The sequence below is a fragment of the Scyliorhinus torazame genome, chromosome 5 (assembly GCF_047496885.1).
Source record: "Scyliorhinus torazame isolate Kashiwa2021f chromosome 5, sScyTor2.1, whole genome shotgun sequence".
Classification (NCBI taxonomy): Eukaryota; Metazoa; Chordata; class Chondrichthyes; order Carcharhiniformes; family Scyliorhinidae; genus Scyliorhinus; species Scyliorhinus torazame.
The window spans coordinates 124,559,071-124,573,107 of record NC_092711.1 but is presented as its reverse complement, the minus strand read 5'-3'; the positions used below and the strand labels follow the sequence as shown (position 1 = coordinate 124,573,107).

Sequence of the window (14,037 nt, the reverse complement as noted above, 5' to 3'; positions counted from 1 at the left end):
AGAAGGTGGCCGAGCACGAGGACCATTAAACCGCTTTGGAGGCGGAAGTGGGGCTGATGAGGGACCAGCAGAAAAGGTTGCAGGAGGACCTGGAGAACAGGTCCCGGAGACAGAACCTGGTGATCGTCGGCCTCCCGGAGGGCAGTGAGGGGTCGGACGCAAGGGCATCTGTGACAAGTTTGCTGGAAAAGCTGATGGGAGATGGGGCGTTTTCTCGACCCTTGGAAGTGCACAGGGCGCATCGAGCGCTTGCGAGGAAGCCCCGAGCGAATGAACCGCTGAGGGCGATCCGGGTGCGAATGCACCGGTTCCTGGACAAGGAGCGGATTTTGCGGTGGGCCAAGCAGGTACGGAGCTGCAAGTGGGAGAACTGTGAGTTGCGCATTTACCAGGACCTGGGCGCGGAACTGGCCAAAAGACGAGCTGGATTCAATAGGGTAAAATCGGCCCTCTTCAAGAAGGGGATGAAGTTTGGGATGTTATACCCAGCGTGTCTGTGGGTCACGTATGAGGGCCAGGAACTTTACTTTGAATCGCCAGAAGAAGCGATGGACTTTATCAAAGACAAAAGGCTGGCAGGGGTTTGAGGACATTGAAGCTTGGGGAAGGGTATTGCGGTATCGATTCTGTTAAAGTTTTGATCTGTATATGCAGTGCTCTCTGTAAAAGATTTTTAGGCCATTGCTCAGTTTTGTAAGTTAACTTTGTTTCAGTAGGTGGATGGCGGAGGGATTTTTTCTACTGTGTGTTTATTGGGGACTGTGATGTTTTGAATATGTATGTTCGAGCAGTGGGGGCCGGAGGAGAGAGAACAATAGGGGATCGGATGTCTGCTGCCATGGGCGGGGTTACCAGGCTAGCTGGGTGGGCTAGCTCACAGAAGTGCAGTGGGGGCTGAGCAGGTGGAAAGTTTGTTAAGGGGGGTTGGGATTGTGATGCTGCTAATAATGGGGCGGGGGGGGGGGAACGGGGGGAGCTGCTCTGCTGACAGGGGAGAAACTGTTGCTGGGAGACACAGGGGAGGTCGAGGACAGTAGATGCTCAAGGGAGGGCCCTCGGAGGCGAGGGACGCGAGCTGGAGGCTGGCCTAAGAAGGGTGGTTGGCGGGGAAGGGGGAGCGGGAAGCCTCCTGACTAGGCTGACCACATGGAACATTAGAGAGCTGAATGGGCCGGTTAAGAGGGCTCGTGTGTTCGCACATTTGAGGGGATTGAAGGCGGACGTGGCAATGTTACAGGAGACACACCTGAGTGCTATAGATCAGACCAGATTGAGGAAGGGATGGGTCGGCCAAGTATTTCATTCAGGGCTGGACTCTGAAGCTAGGGGGGTAGCGATCCTGATCAATGAACAGGTGGCATTTGAGGCAGGGAGAATAGTGGTGGATGTGGGGGGGCAGGTACACCCTGGTGAGTGGGAAGCTTGAGGGGATGCTGGTGGTACTTGCGAATATATATGCACCAAACTGGCACGATGTGGAACCTAGGATCTGTGGGCCGACGCCCTGGGCAGGATGAACACCTCCTCATCATGTGCCAGGCTCAGTTTAGTTCAGTTTAAGGTGGTGCACAGATCCCGGACCTAGAGTCGCACAAGCTGATCATTGGTGGGGGGGGGGGGGGGACTTCAATACGGTCATTGATCCAAGGTTGGACCGGTCGAGGTCAAGGACAGGGACGGTGCCAGCAGTAGCGAAGGAACTAAAGGGGTTCATGGAGCAGATGGTGGGGGGGCGAGGGGGGGGGGGAAAGAGGTAGACCCATGGAGGTTCGGACGGTTAAGAGTGAAGGAGTTTTCTTTTTTTCTCCCATGTGCACAAAGCATATCCCGGATTGACTTTTTTATTCTGAGCAGGGCTTTACTGGCGGGAGTGGCTGAAACCGAGTATTCGGCGATTGCTGTGTCGGACCATGCCCCGCATTGGGTGGATTTATGGGCGAGTAAGGAGAGAGGGCAGCATCCACAATGGAGGTTGGATGTGGGACTGTTAGCGGATGAGGGGGTGTGCGGGCGGGTGAGGGAGTCCACCCAGAACTATTTGGAAATAAATGATGCTGGGGAAGTCTCGGCAGCAATGGTTTGGGAAGCGCTGAAGGCAGTGGTTAGGGGGGAGTTAATCTTGATCCGGGCCCATGGGGAGAAGGTGGAGCGAGCAGAGATGGCTAGGTTGGTTGGGGAAATACTCCAGGTGGACAGGAGATATTCAGAGGCCCCAGAGGCGGGGTTATTGAAGAAGCGGCAGAGGCTATTGAAGGAACGGCAGAGGCAATAGATGGAGTTTGAGCTGTTATCTGCAGGGAAGGCAGTTGAGCAACTGAGGAAGGCGAGGGGGATGGTATATGAGTATGGTGAGAACGCCAGTACGATGCTAGCGCATGAGCTGTGGAAAAAGGAGGCGGCCAGGGAGATGGGAAGAGTGAAGGACAGAGGTGGGAACGCGGTCTTGGACCCAGCAGGGATGAATTGGGTGTTTAAGGAGTTTTATAGCAGGCTATATGAGCCGGAATCCCCAGCTGGGGCAGAGGGGATGAGGCAGTTTCTGAGTGAGTTGAAGTTCCCGAAGGTGGAGGAAGGACTGGTGGAGGGGTTGGGAGCCCCAATTGGAATTGAAGAAATTAGTAGAGGGGCTGGGGGCCAGGCATCGGGTAAGGCCCCGGGACCGGACGGCTACCCAGTGGCATTTTATAATAAGTTCTCAGAGATGCTGGGCCCGCTGCTGGTGAGGGCATTTAATGAGGCAAGGGAGCGGGGTGCCCTTCCCCCAACAATGTCGCAGGCCTCGATCCTGAAGTGGGAAAAGGACCCTGAGCAATGCGGGTCATGTAGGCCAATCTCCCTATTGAATGTGGATGCCAAATTGTTGGCCAGAATATTGGCCTCAAGGATAGAGGACTGTGTCCCTAAGGTGATAGGGGAAGACCAGACGGGGTTTGTGAAGGGCAGGCAACTCACGGCCGTGTTAGGAAGGTTCGGGTTTCTGCAGGACTTAATTGATTGGGTTTGGCTGCTGTACCAGACACCAGTAGCAAAAGTACGAATGAATCGGCTGATGTGGTTTTTTAAAAAAAATAAATGTTTTATTAAAGTTTTTCCAATCAGCGTTTTTACATACCAAAAATAGAAATACAGATAGTGATAACAATAAACATATCCCAAAGCTTACAGTGAAACTACTTACACAACAGAATTTTTTTTTCAAACAGAACAAGGTGGGTTTTGTCTCCAACCCCAACTCACATTGTATCAACAGTACTCCCCCCCCCCCCCCCCCATGCTGCTGCTGACACTTACTGCTCCCCTAGAAAGTCAAGGAAAGGTTGCCACCGCCGGGAGAACCCCATCAAGGACCCTCTCAAGGCGAACTTTATTCGCTCCAGGCTGAGGAACCCCGCCATATCGTTAACCCAGGTCTCCACACCCGGGGGTTTTGAGTCCCTCCACATTAGCAAGATCCGTCTCCGGGCTACCAGGGTGGCAAAGGCCAGTACCTCGGCCTCTGTCGCTTCCTGCACTCCCGGATCCTCCGACACTCCAAATATCGCTACTGTTGGACTCGCCTTCACCCGAGTGTCTAAAATCCTAGACATCACCCTTGCAAACCCCTGCCAGAATTCTTTAAGCGCCGGGCATGCCCAAAACATATGGGCATGGTTCGCCGGACTCCCTGCACATCTCGGGCACCTGTCCTCCACCCCAAAAAAGTTACTCATTCTTGCCGCCGTTATATGCGCCCGATGCACCACCTTAAACTGAACTAAACTGAGCCTGGCACATGATGAGGAGGAGTTCACTCTGCCCAGGGTGTCGGCCCACAGGCCCTCATCCAGCTCCTCACCCAGCTCCTCCTCCCACTTGCCCTTCAACTCCTCCACTGAGGCTTCCTCCAACTCCTGCAGCTCCTGATATATGTCCGACACCAACCCCCCCCCCCCCCCCCCCCCCCCCACCCAGATGCCAGAACACCACCCTGTCCTCGATCCTACGCAGGGCCAGCAGCAGAAATGTCCCCACCTGCTTTCTAAGAAAGTCCCGAACCTGGAGGTACCTGAACGCATTCCCCAGGGGTAGGCCAAACTTCTCCCCCAGCGCCTGCATGCTAGGGAAAGTCCCATCTATAAACAGGCCCCCCCCATCCTCCTAATACCTGCCCTATACCAGCCTTGGTATCCCCCATCCAACCTACCTGGAGCAAATCTGTGGTTATTCTGTATCGGGGTCCACACCGAGGCCCCCTCCTCTCCCCTGTGTCTCCTCCACTGCCCCCAGATCCTCAGTGCCGCTGTCACCACCGGACTAGTGGTGCATCACGCCGGCGAGAATGGCAGCGGAGCCGTAACAAGTGCCTCTAGACTGGTGTCGCTACACGACACTGCCTCCAACCGCCCCCCACCTCCATCATCCATTTCCTGATCATGGCCACATTGGCCGCCCAGTAATAACTGCAGAAATTCAGCAGAGCCAGTCCACCCCCCCCCCCCCCCCCCCCCCCCCCCCCCGGCTACGCTCCAAGAATACCCGTTTGACTCGTGGGGTTTTATTCGCCCTCACAAATCCCGTCACAATCCTATTCACCCGCTTAAAGAAGGATTTGGGGATGAAATTGGGGAGGCACTGAAATACGAAGAGGAACTTGGGGAGAACTGTCACCTTCACAGTCTGCACCCGTCCCGCCAAGAAAAGCGGGAGCATATCCCACCTTTTAAACTCTCCCTCCATCTGCTCCACTAACCGGGTTAAGTTGAGTCTGTGCAGGGCATCCCAGTTCCTGGCCACTTGTATCCCCAAGTACCGAAAGCTCCTCTCCACTATCCTGAGCGGGAGCTCCCTCCTGGCCCCTACCGTGGACCACAAACAGCTCACTCTTCCCCACGTTCAACTTATACCCCGAGAACCTCCCGAAGTCCCCCAGGATCCGCATGACCTCCCCCATCCCCTCTAATGGGTCCGAAATATACAGCAGCAGGTCATCCGCGTAGAGGGAGACCCGGTGCTCCTCCCCTCCGCGCACCAGTCCCCTCCAATCCCCCGAAGTCCTGAGCGCAATGGCCAACGGCTCAATTGCCAGGGAAACCAGCAACGGGAACAGGGGACACCCCTGTCTCGTCCCCCGGTGCAGCCTGAAATATTCCGACCTTAGCCGGTTTGTGGACACACTCGCTACAGGGGCCTGATACGGCAGCTTGACCCACCTGCCTAGCGCCTCCCACAGATACTCCCACTCCACCCTGTCAAAGGCCTTCTTCACGTCCATCGCAGCCACCACCCCCACCTCCCTCCTCCCCACCTCCGAGGGCATCATGATAATATTCAGGAGCCTCCTCACGTTCGCGTTCGGCTGCCTGCCTTTAACAAAACCTGTCTGGTCCTCCCCAATCACTCCCGGGACACAGTCCTCTATTCTGGTGGCCAGAATTTTTGCCAACAGCTTGGCATCCACTTTCAGGAGCGATATCGGCCTATACGACCCACACTGAGCGGATCATTCTCCTTCTTCAGGATAAGCGAGATCAATGCCTGCAACATTGTCGGAGGGAGGATCCCTTTCTCCTTTGCCTCATTGAAGGTTCTCATCAGGAGCGGGCTCAGCAGCTCCGAGAACGTCTTATAAAATTCTACAGGGAAGCCGTCCGGGCCCGGGGCCTTGCCTGCCTGCATGCCTGCCAGCCCCCTGACTACCTCCTCCAACTCAATCGGGGCCCCCAGACCCTCCACTGACTCTCTTTCCACCCTTGGGAACCTCACCCAGTCCATGAACCGCCTCATCCCTTCCCCCTCCCAGGGGGGTTCCGACTCATATAACCTTCCGTAGAACTCCCTGAAGACTTAATTGACCCTCTCTGGGCTCAGCACCATGTTGCCTTCCCTATCCCACACTCCCCCAATCTCTCTGGCCGCCTCCCTCCTGTGCAGCTGGTGCGCCAGCATCCTACTCGCCTTCTCCTCATACTCCTAAACTGCCCCCTTCGCTTTCCTCAGCTTCGCCTCCGCCTTCCCCGTGGACAGCAAGTCAAACTCCGCCTGTAATTTCTGAATTTCCGGCGCTCGTTCAATAGCCCCCCCTCTGGGGCCTCCGCGTACCTCCTATCTACCCTGAGTATCTCTCCCACCTGTCTCTCCCTCTCCGCCCTCTCCTTCTCTCTATGGGACCTAATGAAGATTAACTCTCCCCTAATGACCGCCTCAAGAGCTTCCCAAACCACTGCCACCGTCACCTCTCCTGTGTCGTTCGCTCCCACATAATTCTCAATACTCCTCCTTATCCGCCCGCACAGCTCTTCGTCCGCCAGCAGCCCCACATCCAGTCGCCAGAGAGGGCGCTGACCCCGTTCAGCCCCCAGTCGCAGGTCCACCCAATGCGGGGCATGGTCCGAGACCGCAATGGCCGAGTGTTCTACCCCCTCCACCCTCGGGATCAGCGCCCTACTCAACACAAAGAAGTCTATTCGCGAATGGACTTTATGGACATGGGAGAAAAAGGATAACTCCTTCATCCTTGGCCGCGTAAACCTCCAGGGGCCCACTCCCCCCATCTGGCCCATGAATTCCCACAAGGCCCTGGCCGCCGCCGGCCTCTTTCCAATTCTGGACTTGGAACGATCCAAGCTCGGATCCAAGACCGTATTAAAGTCCCCTCCCATAATCAGGTGACTTATCTCCAAGTCTGGGATCCTACCCAACACGCAGTCCACATCGTCCCAGTTCGGGGCATATACATTCACTAACACCACCCGGGCCCCCTGCAGCTTGCCACTCACCATTATATACCAGCCCCGCCTTGTACGCCACGATGCTCCGTGCCTCAAATGCCACTCGTTTACTGACCAAAATGGCCACCCCTCTGGTATTGGAGTCTAACCCTGAGTGAAACACCTGTCCCACCCATCCTTTCCTCAGCCTTGTCTGGTCAGCGAGCTTTAAGTGCGTCTCTTGCAACATGGCCACGTCCGCCTTCAACCCCTTCAAATGCGAGAACACGCGGGACCGCTTGACCGGCCCATTCAGGCCCCTCACGTTCCACGTGATCTGCCTGGTCGGGGGGTTGACCACCCCCCATCCCGCCGACTCGCCATCTCCCTTTTTCGGCCAGCCGCGTGCCCCCGCCTCCCTCCTCCAGCTCTCCCCTCGGAGGCCCCCCCCCCCCACCTGACTCTCCATCCATACCCCTCATCTGGCTCCCCTTCAGTCAGCAAAGCAGCACTCCTCCTCCTCCCCCCCCCCGGCCAAGCATCCGCTTAGCTCTGGTTTCCCCCCCATTGTGCTTCCATCAGTCATCTCACCTATGCTGACCCCGGCCGCTCCCGCCTCTGTATACCAACTCTTAACTTGTTGCCTCCTTCGGGCTACCCTAACCCCCTCCCCCGCAGGGTAGAGTGGCAACTACCATCTGGGACCTCCCCGTGTGCCGGACAATCCGTCCCGGGCATTTCCCGCCCCCTAGCACCGAACACCTGGAAAACAATACATCTGGAAAACAAACAACAAAACTACCAACCAAACTAGGGCAACCAAGCCCATAAACTTATGCTTTACCCGCCGTCCTCCCCACCTGCACATTTCGCCCCATACAACAGTCCCTTAGTTCAGGTCCAGCTTCTCCTGCCTGATGAACGACCACGCCTCGTCCGGCATATCAAAATAGTGGTGCCTGTCCTGGTATGTTACCCACAGTCTCGCCGGGTGCAGGAGCCCAACTTCACCCCTTTACCGTGGAGGACTGCCTTCGCCCAGTTAAACCTGTACGTCTCCTCGCCAGCTCAGCTCCCAGGTCCTGGTAAATTCGGATCTCGCCGTTCTCCCACTTACTGCTCCGCTCTTTCTTCGCCCACCGCAGGACTCGCTCCCGGTCAGCCAAGCGCTGAAACCGTATCACCATCGTCCTCGGTGGCTCGTTTACCCTCGGCTTTCTGGCGAGAACCCTGTGCGTCCCATCCAACTCCAAGGGCCGTGGGAAGGCCCCCATGCCCATCAGCGTCCCCAGCGCTGTGGCCACGTACGTGCTCGTGTCCGCCCCTTCTTCTCCTTCGGGAAGGCCCAGGATCCGCATATTATGGCTCCGAGACCTACACTCAAGGTCATCCAGCCTCTCCTGCCATCTCTTATGGAGCGCCTCGTGTGCCTCCACCTTCACCGCCAGGCCCAGGAGCTCGTCCTCGTTCTCCGCCACCTTCCTCTTCACCTCCTTGATCTCCTTCTCCTGTGCCTTCTGGGTCACCACAGTTCTTTCCATGGAGGCCAGCATCTCCGTTTTCAGCTCCATGAAGCAGTTTTTAAGGACCTCCTGCTGTTCTCTGGCCCACTGGGCCCACACCTCCTGATCTTCTCCGGCCGCCATTTTGTCCTCCCGGACCTTCTCGACCTTCTTCCCCGGCTTTGCGCGTCTGCCGGCTCCGCTCCTGGTTCTCTCCATGCACCACCGGGGGGAACCTCTCCCACGTCCCTTCCTGCGCCGGTCCCTCCCGTCAAGTACCGCCGCCGCTCCTTTTAGCGGCCCGAAAAACCGATCCCGGCGGGAGCTGCCGTTCGCGCGATCTAGCAGGTCATGGCCGCTACCAGAATCTGCTTATGTGTGAATGATATTCATGTGTGTCTGTTTCAAGTGTTGATGTTTTTCTGACAAAATTGCAATCGCTGAGCAAACAGCTTACACAACCTGGAATCATGTTTTTTCTGGCCAGAGGCATGCTTCCAGGATATTTGTGATCAACATGTGGGAATTTTAATCCAGATACAAATTCACACATGTAAGAGTGAGATAATTTTAGTTTATTATGATTTATTGGAATTTGGGATATCTAAAATGATTATGGCAAATCCTGTGTTGGATTGATTAGGTGTTAAAACTTCTTGTCAGGTTCAAAAAATAATTATTCCTGACACAACTGGCACAAGAAGAAAGACAGAAAAAATTCTGAGATCGAGAGAAATAAAAAGTGTGTAAAATAGAGAATATTAACGAAAAGGGGTCCCCTGATCAAGTTTCTTACTCGGTCAAAACAAAGAGAGGTGGTGACATAATGATGTCCAGTTGAAAACTTTTACTCCACACTTTTTCAAAGGAGCAGGGAATTAATCCATGCCGGTTAACAGCTGAAGATGTATTTATATTTTTACAGGAATTGGGAATTACAAATTTTAAGTTTGAATTCTCAGATATGTTCCGATTAATTAACCCATTTTGCCCCAAGCAGAATGGATCTTTTGTGTTTTACTTCCCAGGTAACTGCAAGAGGAACAAGATTTGCAGTAGCTTCAGGAATTTGTAAATTTATTTAATAAAATCATTGCATCATAGAATCACAATAGTGCGGAAAGAAGCCATTTGCCTATCAGTCTGCACTGACCCTCGGTGGGAGCGCCCTCCCCAGGCCCACTGCCCCGCTCTATCCCCATATACCCACCTAACCTACACATCCTTGGATCGTAACCAACACACCTACCCTGCACATGTTTGGGCTGTGGGAGGAAACCTACACAGGCACGGGGAGAAAGTGCAAGCTCCCAAGGCTGGAGTGGAGCCTGGGTCCCTGGCGCTGTGAGGTGGCAGCGTTAAACACCATGCCGCCCTCTTTGTAAGACTTTCAATTTTGCAGGAACAGTCGGCCTGATTTCAAATCCAGTCAAAGGGTGGGTGGGCATTCAGTGAGATGTTGTAAACAACAGAATTGATGGAGAAGCGCGAGGTTGCATTCACCAGTCTTAGACAAATCCGAGCAACAGCGCAGCATTAGGATTGCCAGATTTCACTTGCCCCCTTCCACATACATGGCCATAATAATGGGAATTATTACATTGCCGTACCAACCCAACAATGTGGAGATTATAAATGATCTGAAGTCTGTTACTCCAACAGGCAATCAGCAGTTGCTGCTGGATAGAGGAAATCCAATTAGAACACTCCATCGAGCAGATTCTGAACATGGGACGATTGAAAATGGTCTCAGAGACTTCCGGTTGCGGCGATGCACTGCTAAGCCGTACGTTTCGGCACCTCCCGTTCCAACGGACTTTTGGGCTCTTATCGGGAGCCCCAACGGAATTTTCTTTTGACCCAACCCAGTGTGAGGTGACGAAGGAAGGAGTCCCCCCCGGGTGTGGATGGAAAGGAGCGGTGGTAGTGGCCAGATTTCAGAGGATCCTTTGGAGCAGCGGCAGAGAAGAGAAGGGAGAAGCAAGATGGTATGGGGCCCGGATCAGCAGGAGTTTCTCCGACGATGTGTGGAGGAGCTCAAGAAAGAGGTGCTGGCGCCGATGTTACTGGCAATCGAGGGACTGAAGGAAACAAAAAAGGTCCAGGCGATGGAGCTCCGTGGAGTGAAGGCAAAAGCAGCCGAGAATGAAGATGAGATACAGGGCCTGGTGGTTAAAAACGGAGACGCACGAGGCACTACATAAGAGGTGCATAGAAAGGCTGGAAGCCCTGGAGAACAGCTCGAGGAGGAAAAACCTACGGATTTTAGGTCTCCCCGAAGGAACAGAGGGAGCTGATGTTGGAGCATATGTGAGTACGATGCTCCATACACTAATGGGAGCTGAGGCCCCAACGGGCTCCCTGGAAGTGGAGGGAGCGTACCGGGTCCTCGTGAGAAGACCAAAGGCAGGGGAAACATCAAGAGCAATAGTGGTGAAGTTCCATCGCTACAGGGACAGAGAGATGGTCCTGAGCTGGGCTAAGAAGGCACGGAGTAGTAAATGGGAGAACGCGGTGATACGTGTGTATCAAGACTGGAGTGCGGAGGTGGCGAGAAGGAGGGCGAGTTTTAACCGGGCCAAGGCAGTGCTCCATAGGACGAAAGTCAAATTTGGGACTGTGGGTCACGCACCAGGGCAAACACCACTACTTCGAGACGGCGGAGGAGGCATGGACATTCATTCAAGAAGAGAAACTGGACTAGATTTGAGAATTTGATGTTCGGAGAGAGGCAGTGAGGTGGTGGTACAGAAATGTAAAGTGGGGAAAGGGGAGGGCTACTGTGTAACAATGTTGGACGGGGAATTTTTCTCCCCCCGATGGGGGTGACACGAAGAAATGTGGGCGCCGGTGGGAAAAAGGGACAGGGAAGGGGAATGAGGGAACTGCGCCATAAGGGGCAGGGCCGAGAGGAAAGCACGGGCTTTTTCCCGCGTTATGGAAATTATAGCGGGAAAAGGGGCGCAGGAAGGAAGTGAGCCTCACACGCAGGGAGGTCAAAGAATGAACGGGGGAAGCTGAGGTCAGCCAGAGTTAGCTGACTTCCGGAATCAATATGGGGGGAGTAATCAAGCTAGAGGGGGATCTAGCGGGGGCGGGGTGGGGGGGGGGGGTGGATTAACTGGGTTGCTGCTACTGAGTGCAAGGGGGAGCTGTACGAGACGAGGTGGTCGGGGCGGGAGGGCGCCGTCTGGGGGACAGACGGGTGCGCGGGACCTGGATGAGGAGATGGCCTAAAAAAAAGAGGATGGCTAGTTGATGGGGGGGGGGGGGGTGAATGGCCCCCCAATCCGGCTGATCACGTGGAATGCGAGAGGTTTAAATGGGCCGATTAAGAGGGCACGGGTGTTTGCGCATTTAAAGAGACTGAAGGCGGACATAGTCATGCTCCAGGAGACGCACCTGAAGTTGGCGGATCAGGTTAGACTAAGGAAAGGATGGGTGGGACAGGTATTCCACTCAGGGTTGGACGTGAAAAACAGAGGGGTGGCAATATTGGTGGGGAAACGTGTATCATTCGAGGCTAAGAACATATGGTGGACAGTGGGGGCAGATATGTGATGGTGAGTGGCAGACTGCAGGGTGAGGCGGTTGTGCTGGTGAATGTATATGCCCCAAATTGGGATGACGCGGGATTCATGAAGCGAATGCTGGGACGTATCCCGGACCTGGAGGTGGGAAACTTGATAAAGGGGGGGGGGACTTTAACACAGTGCTGGACCCAGGGCTAGACCGGTCCAGATCCAGGACCGGGAAAAGGCCGTCAGCGGCCAAGGTGCTTAAGGGATTTATGGAACAAATGGGGGGAGTGGATCCGTGGAGATTCGCCAGACCGATGGGTAAAGAGTTCTCCTTTTTCTCCCACGTCCACAAGGTATACTCCCGGATAGACTTTTTCATTTTGGGAAGGGCGCTGATCCCGAAGGTGGCAGGAACGGAGTACTCGGCCATAGCCGTTTCAGATCACGCCCCGCACTGGGTGGATCTGGAACTAGGAGAGGAAAGGGAGCAGCGCCCACTCTGGCGATTAGACATGGGACTACTGGCGGACGAGGGGGTATGCGGAAGGGTGAGGGGATGTATCGAACGATACCTGGAGGTCAATGACGATGGGGAGGTTCAGGTGGGGGTAGTATGGGAAGCGCTGAAGGCGGTGGTTAGAGGAGAGCTGATCTCCATCAGAGCCCACAAGGGGAAACAAGAGGGTAAAGAAAGAGAGAGATTAGTGGGGGAAATTTTGAGGGTGGATAAGAAATATGCGGAGGCCCCAGACGAAGGGCTATACAGGGAAAGACGAAGACTACAGACGGAGTTTGATCTGCTGACCACGGGAAAGGAAGAGGCACAGTGGAGGAAGGCACAGGGGATATAATATGAATATGGGGGAAAGGCGAGCCGGCTTCTGGCCCAACAACTTCGGAAGAGGGGGGCGGCGAGAGAGATCGGGGGAGTTAGGGACGAAACGGGAAATATGGAGCAGGGAAAGTGAACGAGGTGTTCAAGACCTTTTATGAGAGGCTGTACAAGTCCCAACCCCCGGGGGGCAAAGAAGGAATGCTACACTTTCTGGATCAGCTAAAGTTCCCGAGGGTGGAGGGGCAGGAGGTGGATGAGGTGATTAAAGGACTAGGGAACATGCAGGCAGGGAAGGCCCCGGGACCAGATGGGTTTCCGGTGGAATTTTATAGGAAGTATATGGACCTGCTGGCCCCGCTTTTGGCGAGAACCTTTAATGAGGCTAAGGAAAGGGGGATATTACCCCCGACAATGTCGGAGGCGACGATATCGCTAATCCTGAAACGAGATAAAGACCCGCTGCAGTGCGGGTCATACAGGCCCATCTCACTCCTAAACGTAGATGCCAAACTGCTGGCCAAAGTGATGGCAACAAGGATAGAGGATTGTGTCCCAGGGGTGGTGCATGACGATCAGACAGGGTTTGTAAAGGGGAGACAATTGAATGCCAATGTACAAAGGTTGCTGGCGGTGATGATGACGCCCCCACCGGAGGGGGAGGCAGAGATAGTGGTGGCGATGGATGCAGAGAAGGCATTCGATAGGGTGGCGTGGGCCTATCTGGGAGGTGCTGAAGAGATTTGGGTTCGGGGAGGGGTTTATTAGATGGGTCAGGCTCTTGTATGGGGCCCCGATGGCAAGCGTCGTTACAAACAGGCAAAGATCGGGATACTTTCGACTACATAGGGGTACAAGGCAAGGGTGCCCCCTGTACCCGTTACTGTTCGCGTTGGCAATTGAACCATTGGCCATAGCGTTGAGGGACTCTTAGAAGTGGAGGGGGGTGCTTAGAGGGGGAGAGGAACACAGAGTGTCGCTATACGCAGATGATCTACTGCTGTATGTGGCGGACCCGGTAGAGGGGATGCCAGAGGTAATGCAGATACTTAGGGAGTTTGGAGAGTTCTCGGGATACAAATTAAATATTGAAAAGAGTGAGCTTTTTGTGATGCACCCCGGGGAACAGGGCAGGGGGATAGATGCTCTGCCGCTGAGGAGAGTGGTAAGGAATTTTCGATACCTGGGGATTCAGGTGGCCAGGAACTGGGGAACCCTGCATAGACTTAACCTGACGCGACTGGTAGAACAGATGGAGGAGGAATTTAAGAGGTGGGATATGGTGCCGCTGTCATTGGCGGGCAGAGTGCAGGCGGTTAAAATGGTGGTCCTCCCGAGGTTTCTTTTTGTGTTTCAGTGCCTCCCCATCCTGATCACAAAGGCCTTTTTCAAAAAAATAGACAGGAGTGGGCGGGAAAGACCCCGAGGGTAAAGAGGGGGTTACTGCAGCGCAGTAGGGACAGAGGGGGACTGGCACTGCCGAGTCTGAGCGACTA

General features: G+C 54.7%; 1 protein-coding gene across 1 annotated transcript in view; it reads left to right on the top strand.

The window, feature by feature from the left end:
- The window catches only part of LOC140417900 (uncharacterized), a 40,747-nt gene that overhangs the window by 15,843 nt on the left and 10,867 nt on the right, over nucleotides 1-14,037 (top strand).